Raw genomic sequence first — 13,129 nt, 5'->3', positions numbered from 1 at the left:
CACCGAAAAAATGCAAAAAAAACGGGCGCCTTGCATTCCGCTACCTGTCCAACAGCGACGGCAGATGTGTGGCAAGCTCTAAGCTGTGCAGGCGCTCCGTGGCCGAGCAGCTGGTGGAGAGATGCCTTCCTTGGCAGCTCCCTGCAGAGTGCGGAAGACCAGAGTGGCCGCGCCGCCGTTGTCAGTGGATGACATGAAATTGCCGAGCCACGGAGTACACGTTGCTTTGCGATCTTCACCCGCCCCGTGGTACAAAGCGCTAGCAGCGGCCCTGTGGCGCAACGGATAACGCGTCTGACTACGGATCAGAAGATTCCAGGTTCGAATCCTGGCAGGGTCGGCATTTTGTTAGTTGCGGGCGCGTAGCTAGGCAGTGCATTCGAATGTCTCCACCTTCGTGGAGTGCAATGTTAATCCTGAGCATCTCGCAGCTGCATCTCGAGACGATCGCGGTAAATATCGCTTCGTGCAAGCGTCAGCGTAGCGTCAGTCGAGCAAAGTCGAGACAAGTCAAGCTGGGAGATGCTACACAGTTAATTAAACGGTAGGCGACGCAGACAACGCTTTTCCAAGTGTCCCATGTCACGCACCGAAGAGCGCGCGCCTCTCCGCACGGCAGAGTGGCGCAGTGGAAGCGTGCTGGGCCCATAACCCAGAGGTCCGTGGATCGAAACCACGCTCTGCTAAAATTATTCTTTTTCTTGGGTGCTTCGTGCTCGATCATTAATCTTGGGGTGCGCTGATTCAGCGTCGACAGCAAACCCTGTGAGTTGTGAAACGACGACGTCGTGTGCAGAATACGAGAAACACTTCCTAAGACGCAGACTTTCTTACGATTTTTTAGCGATTACGTTCCTTGATCACAACGGTAATGCTTTTTCGGGCCACACGTGCAGCTTTCGCGATATAAAAATCGTCTCTCCCCGGCGGGGAATCGAACCCCGGTCTCCCGCGTGACAGGCGGGGATACTAACCACTATACTACCGAGGAACACGCAGTCGTTGTCTACAGTGCACGCACATTTATGGTTCTCGGGTACGTGATACATCTCAAATGTAGCGTCCCGATGCTTCCATAGTCAGCTGCTACGAAATAAAAGTATGCCCCAGGTGAGGCTCGAACTCACAACCCCGGCATTGCTCACGGCTACTGCCTTATAAGTACCGTGCGCTAACCAACTGCGCCACTGGGGCTACAGCAGAGGGCTTACAGTTAGCGGTATTCACTTTGATGCCAACCTGTTGTGGCTACAGACCCGTCATACGACCGTCACCTGCGGCCATACTGCGACTTTAGCACCTGTCTACGAATGCTTCATACGATTCTTGTTTTATATGCTACACTTACAAGCATGTCAACCGCTTGTCATCACCGAAAAAATGCAAAAAAACGGGCGCCTTGCATTCCGCTACCTGTCCAACAGCGACGGCAGATGTGTGGCAAGCTCTAAGCTGTGCAGGCGCTCCGTGGCCGAGCAGCTGGTGGAGAGATGCCTTCCTTGGCAGCTCCCTGCAGAGTGCGGAAGACCAGAGTGGCCGCGCCGCCGTTGTCAGTGGATGACATGAAATTGCCGAGCCACGGAGTACACGTTGCTTTGCGATCTTCACCCGCCCCGTGGTACAAAGCGCTAGCAGCGGCCCTGTGGCGCAACGGATAACGCGTCTGACTACGGATCAGAAGATTCCAGGTTCGAATCCTGGCAGGGTCGGCATTTTGTTAGTTGCGGGCGCGTAGCTAGGCAGTGCATTCGAATGTCTCCACCTTCGTGGAGTGCAATGTTAATCCTGAGCATCTCGCAGCTGCATCTCGAGACGATCGCGGTAAATATCGCTTCGTGCAAGCGTCAGCGTAGCGTCAGTCGAGCAAAGTCGAGACAAGTCAAGCTGGGAGATGCTACACAGTTAATTAAACGGTAGGCGACGCAGACAACGCTTTTCCAAGTGTCCCATGTCACGCACCGAAGAGCGCGCGCCTCTCCGCACGGCAGAGTGGCGCAGTGGAAGCGTGCTGGGCCCATAACCCAGAGGTCCGTGGATCGAAACCACGCTCTGCTAAAATTATTCTTTTTCTTGGGTGCTTCGTGCTCGATCATTAATCTTGGGGTGCGCTGATTCAGCGTCGACAGCAAACCCTGTGAGTTGTGAAACGACGACGTCGTGTGCAGAATACGAGAAACACTTCCTAAGACGCAGACTTTCTTACGATTTTTTAGCGATTACGTTCCTTGATCACAACGGTAATGCTTTTTCGGGCCACACGTGCAGCTTTCGCGATATAAAAATCGTCTCTCCCCGGCGGGGAATCGAACCCCGGTCTCCCGCGTGACAGGCGGGGATACTAACCACTATACTACCGAGGAACACGCAGTCGTTGTCTACAGTGCACGCACATTTATGGTTCTCGGGTACGTGATACATCTCAAATGTAGCGTCCCGATGCTTCCATAGTCAGCTGCTACGAAATAAAAGTATGCCCCAGGTGAGGCTCGAACTCACAACCCCGGCATTGCTCACGGCTACTGCCTTATAAGTACCGTGCGCTAACCAACTGCGCCACTGGGGCTACAGCAGAGGGCTTACAGTTAGCGGTATTCACTTTGATGCCAACCTGTTGTGGCTACAGACCCGTCATACGACCGTCACCTGCGGCCATACTGCGACTTTAGCACCTGTCTACGAATGCTTCATACGATTCTTGTTTTATATGCTACACTTACAAGCATGTCAACCGCTTGTCATCACCGAAAAAATGCAAAAAAACGGGCGCCTTGCATTCCGCTACCTGTCCAACAGCGACGGCAGATGTGTGGCAAGCTCTAAGCTGTGCAGGCGCTCCGTGGCCGAGCAGCTGGTGGAGAGATGCCTTCCTTGGCAGCTCCCTGCAGAGTGCGGAAGACCAGAGTGGCCGCGCCGCCGTTGTCAGTGGATGACATGAAATTGCCGAGCCACGGAGTACACGTTGCTTTGCGATCTTCACCCGCCCCGTGGTACAAAGCGCTAGCAGCGGCCCTGTGGCGCAACGGATAACGCGTCTGACTACGGATCAGAAGATTCCAGGTTCGAATCCTGGCAGGGTCGGCATTTTGTTAGTTGCGGGCGCGTAGCTAGGCAGTGCATTCGAATGTCTCCACCTTCGTGGAGTGCAATGTTAATCCTGAGCATCTCGCAGCTGCATCTCGAGACGATCGCGGTAAATATCGCTTCGTGCAAGCGTCAGCGTAGCGTCAGTCGAGCAAAGTCGAGACAAGTCAAGCTGGGAGATGCTACACAGTTAATTAAACGGTAGGCGACGCAGACAACGCTTTTCCAAGTGTCCCATGTCACGCACCGAAGAGCGCGCGCCTCTCCGCACGGCAGAGTGGCGCAGTGGAAGCGTGCTGGGCCCATAACCCAGAGGTCCGTGGATCGAAACCACGCTCTGCTAAAATTATTCTTTTTCTTGGGTGCTTCGTGCTCGATCATTAATCTTGGGGTGCGCTGATTCAGCGTCGACAGCAAACCCTGTGAGTTGTGAAACGACGACGTCGTGTGCAGAATACGAGAAACACTTCCTAAGACGCAGACTTTCTTACGATTTTTTAGCGATTACGTTCCTTGATCACAACGGTAATGCTTTTTCGGGCCACACGTGCAGCTTTCGCGATATAAAAATCGTCTCTCCCCGGCGGGGAATCGAACCCCGGTCTCCCGCGTGACAGGCGGGGATACTAACCACTATACTACCGAGGAACACGCAGTCGTTGTCTACAGTGCACGCACATTTATGGTTCTCGGGTACGTGATACATCTCAAATGTAGCGTCCCGATGCTTCCATAGTCAGCTGCTACGAAATAAAGTATGCCCCAGGTGAGGCTCGAACTCACAACCCCGGCATTGCTCACGGCTACTGCCTTATAAGTACCGTGCGCTAACCAACTGCGCCACTGGGGCTACAGCAGAGGGCTTACAGTTAGCGGTATTCACTTTGATGCCAACCTGTTGTGGCTACAGACCCGTCATACGACCGTCACCTGCGGCCATACTGCGACTTTAGCACCTGTCTACGAATGCTTCATACGATTCTTGTTTTATATGCTACACTTACAAGCATGTCAACCGCTTGTCATCACCGAAAAAATGCAAAAAAACGGGCGCCTTGCATTCCGCTACCTGTCCGACAGCGACGGCAGATGTGTGGCAAGCTCTAAGCTGTGCAGGCGCTCCGTGGCCGAGCAGCTGGTGGAGAGATGCCTTCCTTGGCAGCTCCCTGCAGAGTGCGGAAGACCAGAGTGGCCGCGCCGCCGTTGTCAGTGGATGACATGCAATTGCCGAGCCACGGAGTACACGTTGCTTTGCGATGTTCACCCGCCCCGTGGTACAAAACGCTAGCAGCGGCCCTGTGGCGCAACGGATAACGCGTCTGACTACGGATCAGAAGATTCCAGGTTCGAATCCTGGCAGGGTCGGCATTTTGTTAGTTGCGGGCGCGTAGCTAGGCAGTGCATTCGAATGTCTCCACCTTCGTGGAGTGCAATGTTAATCCTGAGCATCTCGCAGCTGCATCTCGAGACGATCGCGGTAAATATCGCTTCGTGCAAGCGTCAGCGTAGCGTCAGTCGAGCAAAGTCGAGACAAGTCAAGCTGGGAGATGCTACACAGTTAATTAAACGGTAGGCGACGCAGACAACGCTTTTCCAAGTGTCCCATGTCACGCACCGAAGAGCGCGCGCCTCTCCGCACGGCAGAGTGGCGCAGTGGAAGCGTGCTGGGCCCATAACCCAGAGGTCCGTGGATCGAAACCACGCTCTGCTAAAATTATTCTTTTTCTTGGGTGCTTCGTGCTCGATCATTAATCTTGGGGTGCGCTGATTCAGCGTCGACAGCAAACCCTGTGAGTTGTGAAACGACGACGTCGTGTGCAGAATACGAGAAACACTTCCTAAGACGCAGACTTTCTTACGATTTTTTAGCGATTACGTTCCTTGATCACAACGGTAATGCTTTTTCGGGCCACACGTGCAGCTTTCGCGATATAAAAATCGTCTCTCCCCGGCGGGGAATCGAACCCCGGTCTCCCGCGTGACAGGCGGGGATACTAACCACTATACTACCGAGGAACACGCAGTCGTTGTCTACAGTGCACGCACATTTATGGTTCTCGGGTACGTGATACATCTCAATGTAGCGTCCCGATGCTTCCATAGTCAGCTGCTACGAAATAAAGTATGCCCCAGGTGAGGCTCGAACTCACAACCCCGGCATTGCTCACGGCTACTGCCTTATAAGTACCGTGCGCTAACCAACTGCGCCACTGGGGCTACAGCAGAGGGCTTACAGTTAGCGGTATTCACTTTGATGCCAACCTGTTGTGGCTACAGACCCGTCATACGACCGTCACCTGCGGCCATACTGCGACTTTAGCACCTGTCTACGAATGCTTCATACGATTCTTGTTTTATATGCTACACTTACAAGCATGTCAACCGCTTGTCATCACCGAAAAAATGCAAAAAAACGGGCGCCTTGCATTCCGCTACCTGTCCGACAGCGACGGCAGATGTGTGGCAAGCTCTAAGCTGTGCAGGCGCTCCGTGGCCGAGCAGCTGGTGGAGAGATGCCTTCCTTGGCAGCTCCCTGCAGAGTGCGGAAGACCAGAGTGGCCGCGCCGCCGTTGTCAGTGGATGACATGCAATTGCCGAGCCACGGAGTACACGTTGCTTTGCGATGTTCACCCGCCCCGTGGTACAAAACGCTAGCAGCGGCCCTGTGGCGCAACGGATAACGCGTCTGACTACGGATCAGAAGATTCCAGGTTCGAATCCTGGCAGGGTCGGCATTTTGTTAGTTGCGGGCGCGTAGCTAGGCAGTGCATTCGAATGTCTCCACCTTCGTGGAGTGCAATGTTAATCCTGAGCATCTCGCAGCTGCATCTCGAGACGATCGCGGTAAATATCGCTTCGTGCAAGCGTCAGCGTAGCGTCAGTCGAGCAAAGTCGAGACAAGTCAAGCTGGGAGATGCTACACAGTTAATTAAACGGTAGGCGACGCAGACAACGCTTTTCCAAGTGTCCCATGTCACGCACCGAAGAGCGCGCGCCTCTCCGCACGGCAGAGTGGCGCAGTGGAAGCGTGCTGGGCCCATAACCCAGAGGTCCGTGGATCGAAACCACGCTCTGCTAAAATTATTCTTTTTCTTGGGTGCTTCGTGCTCGATCATTAATCTTGGGGTGCGCTGATTCAGCGTCGACAGCAAACCCTGTGAGTTGTGAAACGACGACGTCGTGTGCAGAATACGAGAAACACTTCCTAAGACGCAGACTTTCTTACGATTTTTTAGCGATTACGTTCCTTGATCACAACGGTAATGCTTTTTCGGGCCACACGTGCAGCTTTCGCGATATAAAAATCGTCTCTCCCCGGCGGGGAATCGAACCCCGGTCTCCCGCGTGACAGGCGGGGATACTAACCACTATACTACCGAGGAACACGCAGTCGTTGTCTACAGTGCACGCACATTTATGGTTCTCGGGTACGTGATACATCTCAAATGTAGCGTCCCGATGCTTCCATAGTCAGCTGCTACGAAATAAAGTATGCCCCAGGTGAGGCTCGAACTCACAACCCCGGCATTGCTCACGGCTACTGCCTTATAAGTACCGTGCGCTAACCAACTGCGCCACTGGGGCTACAGCAGAGGGCTTACAGTTAGCGGTATTCACTTTGATGCCAACCTGTTGTGGCTACAGACCCGTCATACGACCGTCACCTGCGGCCATACTGCGACTTTAGCACCTGTCTACGAATGCTTCATACGATTCTTGTTTTATATGCTACACTTACAAGCATGTCAACCGCTTGTCATCACCGAAAAAATGCAAAAAAACGGGCGCCTTGCATTCCGCTACCTGTCCGACAGCGACGGCAGATGTGTGGCAAGCTCTAAGCTGTGCAGGCGCTCCGTGGCCGAGCAGCTGGTGGAGAGATGCCTTCCTTGGCAGCTCCCTGCAGAGTGCGGAAGACCAGAGTGGCCGCGCCGCCGTTGTCAGTGGATGACATGCAATTGCCGAGCCACGGAGTACACGTTGCTTTGCGATGTTCACCCGCCCCGTGGTACAAAACGCTAGCAGCGGCCCTGTGGCGCAACGGATAACGCGTCTGACTACGGATCAGAAGATTCCAGGTTCGAATCCTGGCAGGGTCGGCATTTTGTTAGTTGCGGGCGCGTAGCTAGGCAGTGCATTCGAATGTCTCCACCTTCGTGGAGTGCAATGTTAATCCTGAGCATCTCGCAGCTGCATCTCGAGACGATCGCGGTAAATATCGCTTCGTGCAAGCGTCAGCGTAGCGTCAGTCGAGCAAAGTCGAGACAAGTCAAGCTGGGAGATGCTACACAGTTAATTAAACGGTAGGCGACGCAGACAACGCTTTTCCAAGTGTCCCATGTCACGCACCGAAGAGCGCGCGCCTCTCCGCACGGCAGAGTGGCGCAGTGGAAGCGTGCTGGGCCCATAACCCAGAGGTCCGTGGATCGAAACCACGCTCTGCTAAAATTATTCTTTTTCTTGGGTGCTTCGTGCTCGATCATTAATCTTGGGGTGCGCTGATTCAGCGTCGACAGCAAACCCTGTGAGTTGTGAAACGACGACGTCGTGTGCAGAATACGAGAAACACTTCCTAAGACGCAGACTTTCTTACGATTTTTTAGCGATTACGTTCCTTGATCACAACGGTAATGCTTTTTCGGGCCACACGTGCAGCTTTCGCGATATAAAAATCGTCTCTCCCCGGCGGGGAATCGAACCCCGGTCTCCCGCGTGACAGGCGGGGATACTAACCACTATACTACCGAGGAACACGCAGTCGTTGTCTACAGTGCACGCACATTTATGGTTCTCGGGTACGTGATACATCTCAAATGTAGCGTCCCGATGCTTCCATAGTCAGCTGCTACGAAATAAAAGTATGCCCCAGGTGAGGCTCGAACTCACAACCCCGGCATTGCTCACGGCTACTGCCTTATAAGTACCGTGCGCTAACCAACTGCGCCACTGGGGCTACAGCAGAGGGCTTACAGTTAGCGGTATTCACTTTGATGCCAACCTGTTGTGGCTACAGACCCGTCATACGACCGTCACCTGCGGCCATACTGCGACTTTAGCACCTGTCTACGAATGCTTCATACGATTCTTGTTTTATATGCTACACTTACAAGCATGTCAACCGCTTGTCATCACCGAAAAAATGCAAAAAAACGGGCGCCTTGCATTCCGCTACCTGTCCAACAGCGACGGCAGATGTGTGGCAAGCTCTAAGCTGTGCAGGCGCTCCGTGGCCGAGCAGCTGGTGGAGAGATGCCTTCCTTGGCAGCTCCCTGCAGAGTGCGGAAGACCAGAGTGGCCGCGCCGCCGTTGTCAGTGGATGACATGAAATTGCCGAGCCACGGAGTACACGTTGCTTTGCGATCTTCACCCGCCCCGTGGTACAAAGCGCTAGCAGCGGCCCTGTGGCGCAACGGATAACGCGTCTGACTACGGATCAGAAGATTCCAGGTTCGAATCCTGGCAGGGTCGGCATTTTGTTAGTTGCGGGCGCGTAGCTAGGCAGTGCATTCGAATGTCTCCACCTTCGTGGAGTGCAATGTTAATCCTGAGCATCTCGCAGCTGCATCTCGAGACGATCGCGGTAAATATCGCTTCGTGCAAGCGTCAGCGTAGCGTCAGTCGAGCAAAGTCGAGACAAGTCAAGCTGGGAGATGCTACACAGTTAATTAAACGGTAGGCGACGCAGACAACGCTTTTCCAAGTGTCCCATGTCACGCACCGAAGAGCGCGCGCCTCTCCGCACGGCAGAGTGGCGCAGTGGAAGCGTGCTGGGCCCATAACCCAGAGGTCCGTGGATCGAAACCACGCTCTGCTAAAATTATTCTTTTTCTTGGGTGCTTCGTGCTCGATCATTAATCTTGGGGTGCGCTGATTCAGCGTCGACAGCAAACCCTGTGAGTTGTGAAACGACGACGTCGTGTGCAGAATACGAGAAACACTTCCTAAGACGCAGACTTTCTTACGATTTTTTAGCGATTACGTTCCTTGATCACAACGGTAATGCTTTTTCGGGCCACACGTGCAGCTTTCGCGATATAAAAATCGTCTCTCCCCGGCGGGGAATCGAACCCCGGTCTCCCGCGTGACAGGCGGGGATACTAACCACTATACTACCGAGGAACACGCAGTCGTTGTCTACAGTGCACGCACATTTATGGTTCTCGGGTACGTGATACATCTCAAATGTAGCGTCCCGATGCTTCCATAGTCAGCTGCTACGAAATAAAAGTATGCCCCAGGTGAGGCTCGAACTCACAACCCCGGCATTGCTCACGGCTACTGCCTTATAAGTACCGTGCGCTAACCAATTGCGCCACTGGGGCTACAGCAGAGGGCTTACAGTTAGCGGTATTCACTTTGATGCCAACCTGTTGTGGCTACAGACCCGTCATACGACCGTCACCTGCGGCCATACTGCGACTTTAGCACCTGTCTACGAATGCTTCATACGATTCTTGTTTTATATGCTACACTTACAAGCATGTCAACCGCTTGTCATCACCGAAAAAATGCAAAAAAACGGGCGCCTTGCATTCCGCTACCTGTCCGACAGCGACGGCAGATGTGTGGCAAGCTCTAAGCTGTGCAGGCGCTCCGTGGCCGAGCAGCTGGTGGAGAGATGCCTTCCTTGGCAGCTCCCTGCAGAGTGCGGAAGACCAGAGTGGCCGCGCCGCCGTTGTCAGTGGATGACATGCAATTGCCGAGCCACGGAGTACACGTTGCTTTGCGATGTTCACCCGCCCCGTGGTACAAAACGCTAGCAGCGGCCCTGTGGCGCAACGGATAACGCGTCTGACTACGGATCAGAAGATTCCAGGTTCGAATCCTGGCAGGGTCGGCATTTTGTTAGTTGCGGGCGCGTAGCTAGGCAGTGCATTCGAATGTCTCCACCTTCGTGGAGTGCAATGTTAATCCTGAGCATCTCGCAGCTGCATCTCGAGACGATCGCGGTAAATATCGCTTCGTGCAAGCGTCAGCGTAGCGTCAGTCGAGCAAAGTCGAGACAAGTCAAGCTGGGAGATGCTACACAGTTAATTAAACGGTAGGCGACGCAGACAACGCTTTTCCAAGTGTCCCATGTCACGCACCGAAGAGCGCGCGCCTCTCCGCACGGCAGAGTGGCGCAGTGGAAGCGTGCTGGGCCCATAACCCAGAGGTCCGTGGATCGAAACCACGCTCTGCTAAAATTATTCTTTTTCTTGGGTGCTTCGTGCTCGATCATTAATCTTGGGGTGCGCTGATTCAGCGTCGACAGCAAACCCTGTGAGTTGTGAAACGACGACGTCGTGTGCAGAATACGAGAAACACTTCCTAAGACGCAGACTTTCTTACGATTTTTTAGCGATTACGTTCCTTGATCACAACGGTAATGCTTTTTCGGGCCACACGTGCAGCTTTCGCGATATAAAAATCGTCTCTCCCCGGCGGGGAATCGAACCCCGGTCTCCCGCGTGACAGGCGGGGATACTAACCACTATACTACCGAGGAACACGCAGTCGTTGTCTACAGTGCACGCACATTTATGGTTCTCGGGTACGTGATACATCTCAAATGTAGCGTCCCGATGCTTCCATAGTCAGCTGCTACGAAATAAAAGTATGCCCCAGGTGAGGCTCGAACTCACAACCCCGGCATTGCTCACGGCTACTGCCTTATAAGTACCGTGCGCTAACCAATTGCGCCACTGGGGCTACAGCAGAGGGCTTACAGTTAGCGGTATTCACTTTGATGCCAACCTGTTGTGGCTACAGACCCGTCATACGACCGTCACCTGCGGCCATACTGCGACTTTAGCACCTGTCTACGAATGCTTCATACGATTCTTGTTTTATATGCTACACTTACAAGCATGTCAACCGCTTGTCATCACCGAAAAAATGCAAAAAAACGGGCGCCTTGCATTCCGCTACCTGTCCGACAGCGACGGCAGATGTGTGGCAAGCTCTAAGCTGTGCAGGCGCTCCGTGGCCGAGCAGCTGGTGGAGAGATGCCTTCCTTGGCAGCTCCCTGCAGAGTGCGGAAGACCAGAGTGGCCGCGCCGCCGTTGTCAGTGGATGACATGCAATTGCCGAGCCACGGAGTACACGTTGCTTTGCGATGTTCACCCGCCCCGTGGTACAAAACGCTAGCAGCGGCCCTGTGGCGCAACGGATAACGCGTCTGACTACGGATCAGAAGATTCCAGGTTCGAATCCTGGCAGGGTCGGCATTTTGTTAGTTGCGGGCGCGTAGCTAGGCAGTGCATTCGAATGTCTCCACCTTCGTGGAGTGCAATGTTAATCCTGAGCATCTCGCAGCTGCATCTCGAGACGATCGCGGTAAATATCGCTTCGTGCAAGCGTCAGCGTAGCGTCAGTCGAGCAAAGTCGAGACAAGTCAAGCTGGGAGATGCTACACAGTTAATTAAACGGTAGGCGACGCAGACAACGCTTTTCCAAGTGTCCCATGTCACGCACCGAAGAGCGCGCGCCTCTCCGCACGGCAGAGTGGCGCAGTGGAAGCGTGCTGGGCCCATAACCCAGAGGTCCGTGGATCGAAACCACGCTCTGCTAAAATTATTCTTTTTCTTGGGTGCTTCGTGCTCGATCATTAATCTTGGGGTGCGCTGATTCAGCGTCGACAGCAAACCCTGTGAGTTGTGAAACGACGACGTCGTGTGCAGAATACGAGAAACACTTCCTAAGACGCAGACTTTCTTACGATTTTTTAGCGATTACGTTCCTTGATCACAACGGTAATGCTTTTTCGGGCCACACGTGCAGCTTTCGCGATATAAAAATCGTCTCTCCCCGGCGGGGAATCGAACCCCGGTCTCCCGCGTGACAGGCGGGGATACTAACCACTATACTACCGAGGAACACGCAGTCGTTGTCTACAGTGCACGCACATTTATGGTTCTCGGGTACGTGATACATCTCAAATGTAGCGTCCCGATGCTTCCATAGTCAGCTGCTACGAAATAAAAGTATGCCCCAGGTGAGGCTCGAACTCACAACCCCGGCATTGCTCACGGCTACTGCCTTATAAGTACCGTGCGCTAACCAACTGCGCCACTGGGGCTACAGCAGAGGGCTTACAGTTAGCGGTATTCACTTTGATGCCAACCTGTTGTGGCTACAGACCCGTCATACGACCGTCACCTGCGGCCATACTGCGACTTTAGCACCTGTCTACGAATGCTTCATACGATTCTTGTTTTATATGCTACACTTACAAGCATGTCAACCGCTTGTCATCACCGAAAAAATGCAAAAAAACGGGCGCCTTGCATTCCGCTACCTGTCCAACAGCGACGGCAGATGTGTGGCAAGCTCTAAGCTGTGCAGGCGCTCCGTGGCCGAGCAGCTGGTGGAGAGATGCCTTCCTTGGCAGCTCCCTGCAGAGTGCGGAAGACCAGAGTGGCCGCGCCGCCGTTGTCAGTGGATGACATGAAATTGCCGAGCCACGGAGTACACGTTGCTTTGCGATCTTCACCCGCCCCGTGGTACAAAGCGCTAGCAGCGGCCCTGTGGCGCAACGGATAACGCGTCTGACTACGGATCAGAAGATTCCAGGTTCGAATCCTGGCAGGGTCGGCATTTTGTTAGTTGCGGGCGCGTAGCTAGGCAGTGCATTCGAATGTCTCCACCTTCGTGGAGTGCAATGTTAATCCTGAGCATCTCGCAGCTGCATCTCAAGACGATCGCGGTAAATATCGCTTCGTGCAAGCGTCAGCGTAGCGTCAGTCGAGCAAAGTCGAGACAAGTCAAGCTGGGAGATGCTACACAGTTAATTAAACGGGAGGCGACGCAGACAACGCTTTTCCAAGTGTCCCATGTCACGCACCGAAGAGCGCGCGCCTCTCCGCACGGCAGAGTGGCGCAGTGGAAGCGTGCTGGGCCCATAACCCAGAGGTCCGTGGATCGAAACCACGCTCTGCTAAAATTATTCTTTTTCTTGGGTGCTTCGTGCTCGATCATTAATCTTGGGGTGCGCTGATTCAGCGTCGACAGCAAACCCTGTGAGTTGTGAAACGACGACGTCGTGTGCAGAATACGAGAAACACTT

At 53.8% G+C, this 13,129-nt stretch overlaps 38 non-coding genes across 38 annotated transcripts; 20 read left to right on the top strand and 18 right to left on the bottom strand.

The window, feature by feature from the left end:
- The first annotated feature begins 267 nt into the window (after window positions 1–267).
- Window positions 268–340, top strand: Trnar-acg (transfer RNA arginine (anticodon ACG)). Its single transcript has one exon. It is a non-coding gene; the product is annotated as a tRNA-Arg (tRNA).
- A 274-nt stretch (window positions 341–614) lies between these two features.
- Trnam-cau (transfer RNA methionine (anticodon CAU)) lies at window positions 615–686 on the top strand. The gene has a single exon. It is a non-coding gene; the product is annotated as a tRNA-Met (tRNA).
- Window positions 687–919: 233 nt separating this feature from the next.
- On the bottom strand, window positions 920–991 carry Trnad-guc (transfer RNA aspartic acid (anticodon GUC)). Its single transcript has one exon. It is a non-coding gene; the product is annotated as a tRNA-Asp (tRNA).
- A 111-nt stretch (window positions 992–1,102) lies between these two features.
- On the bottom strand, window positions 1,103–1,194 carry Trnai-uau (transfer RNA isoleucine (anticodon UAU)). The gene is given in 2 exon segments: window positions 1,103–1,138; window positions 1,157–1,194. It is a non-coding gene; the product is annotated as a tRNA-Ile (tRNA).
- A 442-nt stretch (window positions 1,195–1,636) lies between these two features.
- On the top strand, window positions 1,637–1,709 carry Trnar-acg (transfer RNA arginine (anticodon ACG)). Its single transcript has one exon. It is a non-coding gene; the product is annotated as a tRNA-Arg (tRNA).
- Window positions 1,710–1,983: 274 nt separating this feature from the next.
- Window positions 1,984–2,055, top strand: Trnam-cau (transfer RNA methionine (anticodon CAU)). The gene has a single exon. It is a non-coding gene; the product is annotated as a tRNA-Met (tRNA).
- Window positions 2,056–2,288: 233 nt separating this feature from the next.
- Trnad-guc (transfer RNA aspartic acid (anticodon GUC)) lies at window positions 2,289–2,360 on the bottom strand. The gene has a single exon. It is a non-coding gene; the product is annotated as a tRNA-Asp (tRNA).
- Window positions 2,361–2,471: 111 nt separating this feature from the next.
- Window positions 2,472–2,563, bottom strand: Trnai-uau (transfer RNA isoleucine (anticodon UAU)). The gene is given in 2 exon segments: window positions 2,472–2,507; window positions 2,526–2,563. It is a non-coding gene; the product is annotated as a tRNA-Ile (tRNA).
- A 442-nt stretch (window positions 2,564–3,005) lies between these two features.
- Trnar-acg (transfer RNA arginine (anticodon ACG)) lies at window positions 3,006–3,078 on the top strand. The gene has a single exon. It is a non-coding gene; the product is annotated as a tRNA-Arg (tRNA).
- Window positions 3,079–3,352: 274 nt separating this feature from the next.
- On the top strand, window positions 3,353–3,424 carry Trnam-cau (transfer RNA methionine (anticodon CAU)). The gene has a single exon. It is a non-coding gene; the product is annotated as a tRNA-Met (tRNA).
- A 233-nt stretch (window positions 3,425–3,657) lies between these two features.
- Window positions 3,658–3,729, bottom strand: Trnad-guc (transfer RNA aspartic acid (anticodon GUC)). Its single transcript has one exon. It is a non-coding gene; the product is annotated as a tRNA-Asp (tRNA).
- Window positions 3,730–3,839: 110 nt separating this feature from the next.
- On the bottom strand, window positions 3,840–3,931 carry Trnai-uau (transfer RNA isoleucine (anticodon UAU)). The gene is given in 2 exon segments: window positions 3,840–3,875; window positions 3,894–3,931. It is a non-coding gene; the product is annotated as a tRNA-Ile (tRNA).
- Window positions 3,932–4,373: 442 nt separating this feature from the next.
- On the top strand, window positions 4,374–4,446 carry Trnar-acg (transfer RNA arginine (anticodon ACG)). The gene has a single exon. It is a non-coding gene; the product is annotated as a tRNA-Arg (tRNA).
- A 274-nt stretch (window positions 4,447–4,720) lies between these two features.
- On the top strand, window positions 4,721–4,792 carry Trnam-cau (transfer RNA methionine (anticodon CAU)). Its single transcript has one exon. It is a non-coding gene; the product is annotated as a tRNA-Met (tRNA).
- Window positions 4,793–5,025: 233 nt separating this feature from the next.
- On the bottom strand, window positions 5,026–5,097 carry Trnad-guc (transfer RNA aspartic acid (anticodon GUC)). The gene has a single exon. It is a non-coding gene; the product is annotated as a tRNA-Asp (tRNA).
- Window positions 5,098–5,206: 109 nt separating this feature from the next.
- Trnai-uau (transfer RNA isoleucine (anticodon UAU)) lies at window positions 5,207–5,298 on the bottom strand. Its single transcript is given in 2 exon segments — window positions 5,207–5,242; window positions 5,261–5,298. It is a non-coding gene; the product is annotated as a tRNA-Ile (tRNA).
- A 442-nt stretch (window positions 5,299–5,740) lies between these two features.
- Trnar-acg (transfer RNA arginine (anticodon ACG)) lies at window positions 5,741–5,813 on the top strand. The gene has a single exon. It is a non-coding gene; the product is annotated as a tRNA-Arg (tRNA).
- A 274-nt stretch (window positions 5,814–6,087) lies between these two features.
- Trnam-cau (transfer RNA methionine (anticodon CAU)) lies at window positions 6,088–6,159 on the top strand. Its single transcript has one exon. It is a non-coding gene; the product is annotated as a tRNA-Met (tRNA).
- A 233-nt stretch (window positions 6,160–6,392) lies between these two features.
- Window positions 6,393–6,464, bottom strand: Trnad-guc (transfer RNA aspartic acid (anticodon GUC)). Its single transcript has one exon. It is a non-coding gene; the product is annotated as a tRNA-Asp (tRNA).
- A 110-nt stretch (window positions 6,465–6,574) lies between these two features.
- Trnai-uau (transfer RNA isoleucine (anticodon UAU)) lies at window positions 6,575–6,666 on the bottom strand. Its single transcript is given in 2 exon segments — window positions 6,575–6,610; window positions 6,629–6,666. It is a non-coding gene; the product is annotated as a tRNA-Ile (tRNA).
- Window positions 6,667–7,108: 442 nt separating this feature from the next.
- Trnar-acg (transfer RNA arginine (anticodon ACG)) lies at window positions 7,109–7,181 on the top strand. Its single transcript has one exon. It is a non-coding gene; the product is annotated as a tRNA-Arg (tRNA).
- Window positions 7,182–7,455: 274 nt separating this feature from the next.
- Trnam-cau (transfer RNA methionine (anticodon CAU)) lies at window positions 7,456–7,527 on the top strand. The gene has a single exon. It is a non-coding gene; the product is annotated as a tRNA-Met (tRNA).
- Window positions 7,528–7,760: 233 nt separating this feature from the next.
- On the bottom strand, window positions 7,761–7,832 carry Trnad-guc (transfer RNA aspartic acid (anticodon GUC)). Its single transcript has one exon. It is a non-coding gene; the product is annotated as a tRNA-Asp (tRNA).
- Window positions 7,833–7,943: 111 nt separating this feature from the next.
- On the bottom strand, window positions 7,944–8,035 carry Trnai-uau (transfer RNA isoleucine (anticodon UAU)). The gene is given in 2 exon segments: window positions 7,944–7,979; window positions 7,998–8,035. It is a non-coding gene; the product is annotated as a tRNA-Ile (tRNA).
- Window positions 8,036–8,477: 442 nt separating this feature from the next.
- Window positions 8,478–8,550, top strand: Trnar-acg (transfer RNA arginine (anticodon ACG)). The gene has a single exon. It is a non-coding gene; the product is annotated as a tRNA-Arg (tRNA).
- Window positions 8,551–8,824: 274 nt separating this feature from the next.
- On the top strand, window positions 8,825–8,896 carry Trnam-cau (transfer RNA methionine (anticodon CAU)). Its single transcript has one exon. It is a non-coding gene; the product is annotated as a tRNA-Met (tRNA).
- A 233-nt stretch (window positions 8,897–9,129) lies between these two features.
- On the bottom strand, window positions 9,130–9,201 carry Trnad-guc (transfer RNA aspartic acid (anticodon GUC)). Its single transcript has one exon. It is a non-coding gene; the product is annotated as a tRNA-Asp (tRNA).
- Window positions 9,202–9,312: 111 nt separating this feature from the next.
- Window positions 9,313–9,404, bottom strand: Trnai-uau (transfer RNA isoleucine (anticodon UAU)). The gene is given in 2 exon segments: window positions 9,313–9,348; window positions 9,367–9,404. It is a non-coding gene; the product is annotated as a tRNA-Ile (tRNA).
- A 442-nt stretch (window positions 9,405–9,846) lies between these two features.
- Trnar-acg (transfer RNA arginine (anticodon ACG)) lies at window positions 9,847–9,919 on the top strand. The gene has a single exon. It is a non-coding gene; the product is annotated as a tRNA-Arg (tRNA).
- Window positions 9,920–10,193: 274 nt separating this feature from the next.
- On the top strand, window positions 10,194–10,265 carry Trnam-cau (transfer RNA methionine (anticodon CAU)). Its single transcript has one exon. It is a non-coding gene; the product is annotated as a tRNA-Met (tRNA).
- Window positions 10,266–10,498: 233 nt separating this feature from the next.
- Trnad-guc (transfer RNA aspartic acid (anticodon GUC)) lies at window positions 10,499–10,570 on the bottom strand. The gene has a single exon. It is a non-coding gene; the product is annotated as a tRNA-Asp (tRNA).
- A 111-nt stretch (window positions 10,571–10,681) lies between these two features.
- Window positions 10,682–10,773, bottom strand: Trnai-uau (transfer RNA isoleucine (anticodon UAU)). Its single transcript is given in 2 exon segments — window positions 10,682–10,717; window positions 10,736–10,773. It is a non-coding gene; the product is annotated as a tRNA-Ile (tRNA).
- Window positions 10,774–11,215: 442 nt separating this feature from the next.
- Trnar-acg (transfer RNA arginine (anticodon ACG)) lies at window positions 11,216–11,288 on the top strand. The gene has a single exon. It is a non-coding gene; the product is annotated as a tRNA-Arg (tRNA).
- A 274-nt stretch (window positions 11,289–11,562) lies between these two features.
- Trnam-cau (transfer RNA methionine (anticodon CAU)) lies at window positions 11,563–11,634 on the top strand. The gene has a single exon. It is a non-coding gene; the product is annotated as a tRNA-Met (tRNA).
- A 233-nt stretch (window positions 11,635–11,867) lies between these two features.
- On the bottom strand, window positions 11,868–11,939 carry Trnad-guc (transfer RNA aspartic acid (anticodon GUC)). The gene has a single exon. It is a non-coding gene; the product is annotated as a tRNA-Asp (tRNA).
- Window positions 11,940–12,050: 111 nt separating this feature from the next.
- On the bottom strand, window positions 12,051–12,142 carry Trnai-uau (transfer RNA isoleucine (anticodon UAU)). Its single transcript is given in 2 exon segments — window positions 12,051–12,086; window positions 12,105–12,142. It is a non-coding gene; the product is annotated as a tRNA-Ile (tRNA).
- A 442-nt stretch (window positions 12,143–12,584) lies between these two features.
- On the top strand, window positions 12,585–12,657 carry Trnar-acg (transfer RNA arginine (anticodon ACG)). Its single transcript has one exon. It is a non-coding gene; the product is annotated as a tRNA-Arg (tRNA).
- Window positions 12,658–12,931: 274 nt separating this feature from the next.
- Window positions 12,932–13,003, top strand: Trnam-cau (transfer RNA methionine (anticodon CAU)). The gene has a single exon. It is a non-coding gene; the product is annotated as a tRNA-Met (tRNA).
- Window positions 13,004–13,129: the final 126 nt, after the last annotated feature.

The sequence above is a fragment of the Schistocerca serialis genome, unplaced genomic scaffold (assembly GCF_023864345.2).
Source record: "Schistocerca serialis cubense isolate TAMUIC-IGC-003099 unplaced genomic scaffold, iqSchSeri2.2 HiC_scaffold_729, whole genome shotgun sequence".
Classification (NCBI taxonomy): domain Eukaryota; kingdom Metazoa; phylum Arthropoda; class Insecta; order Orthoptera; family Acrididae; genus Schistocerca; species Schistocerca serialis.
Note: the sequence above shows the minus strand (reverse complement) of the source record. Positions and strands in the feature narration are given on the sequence as shown.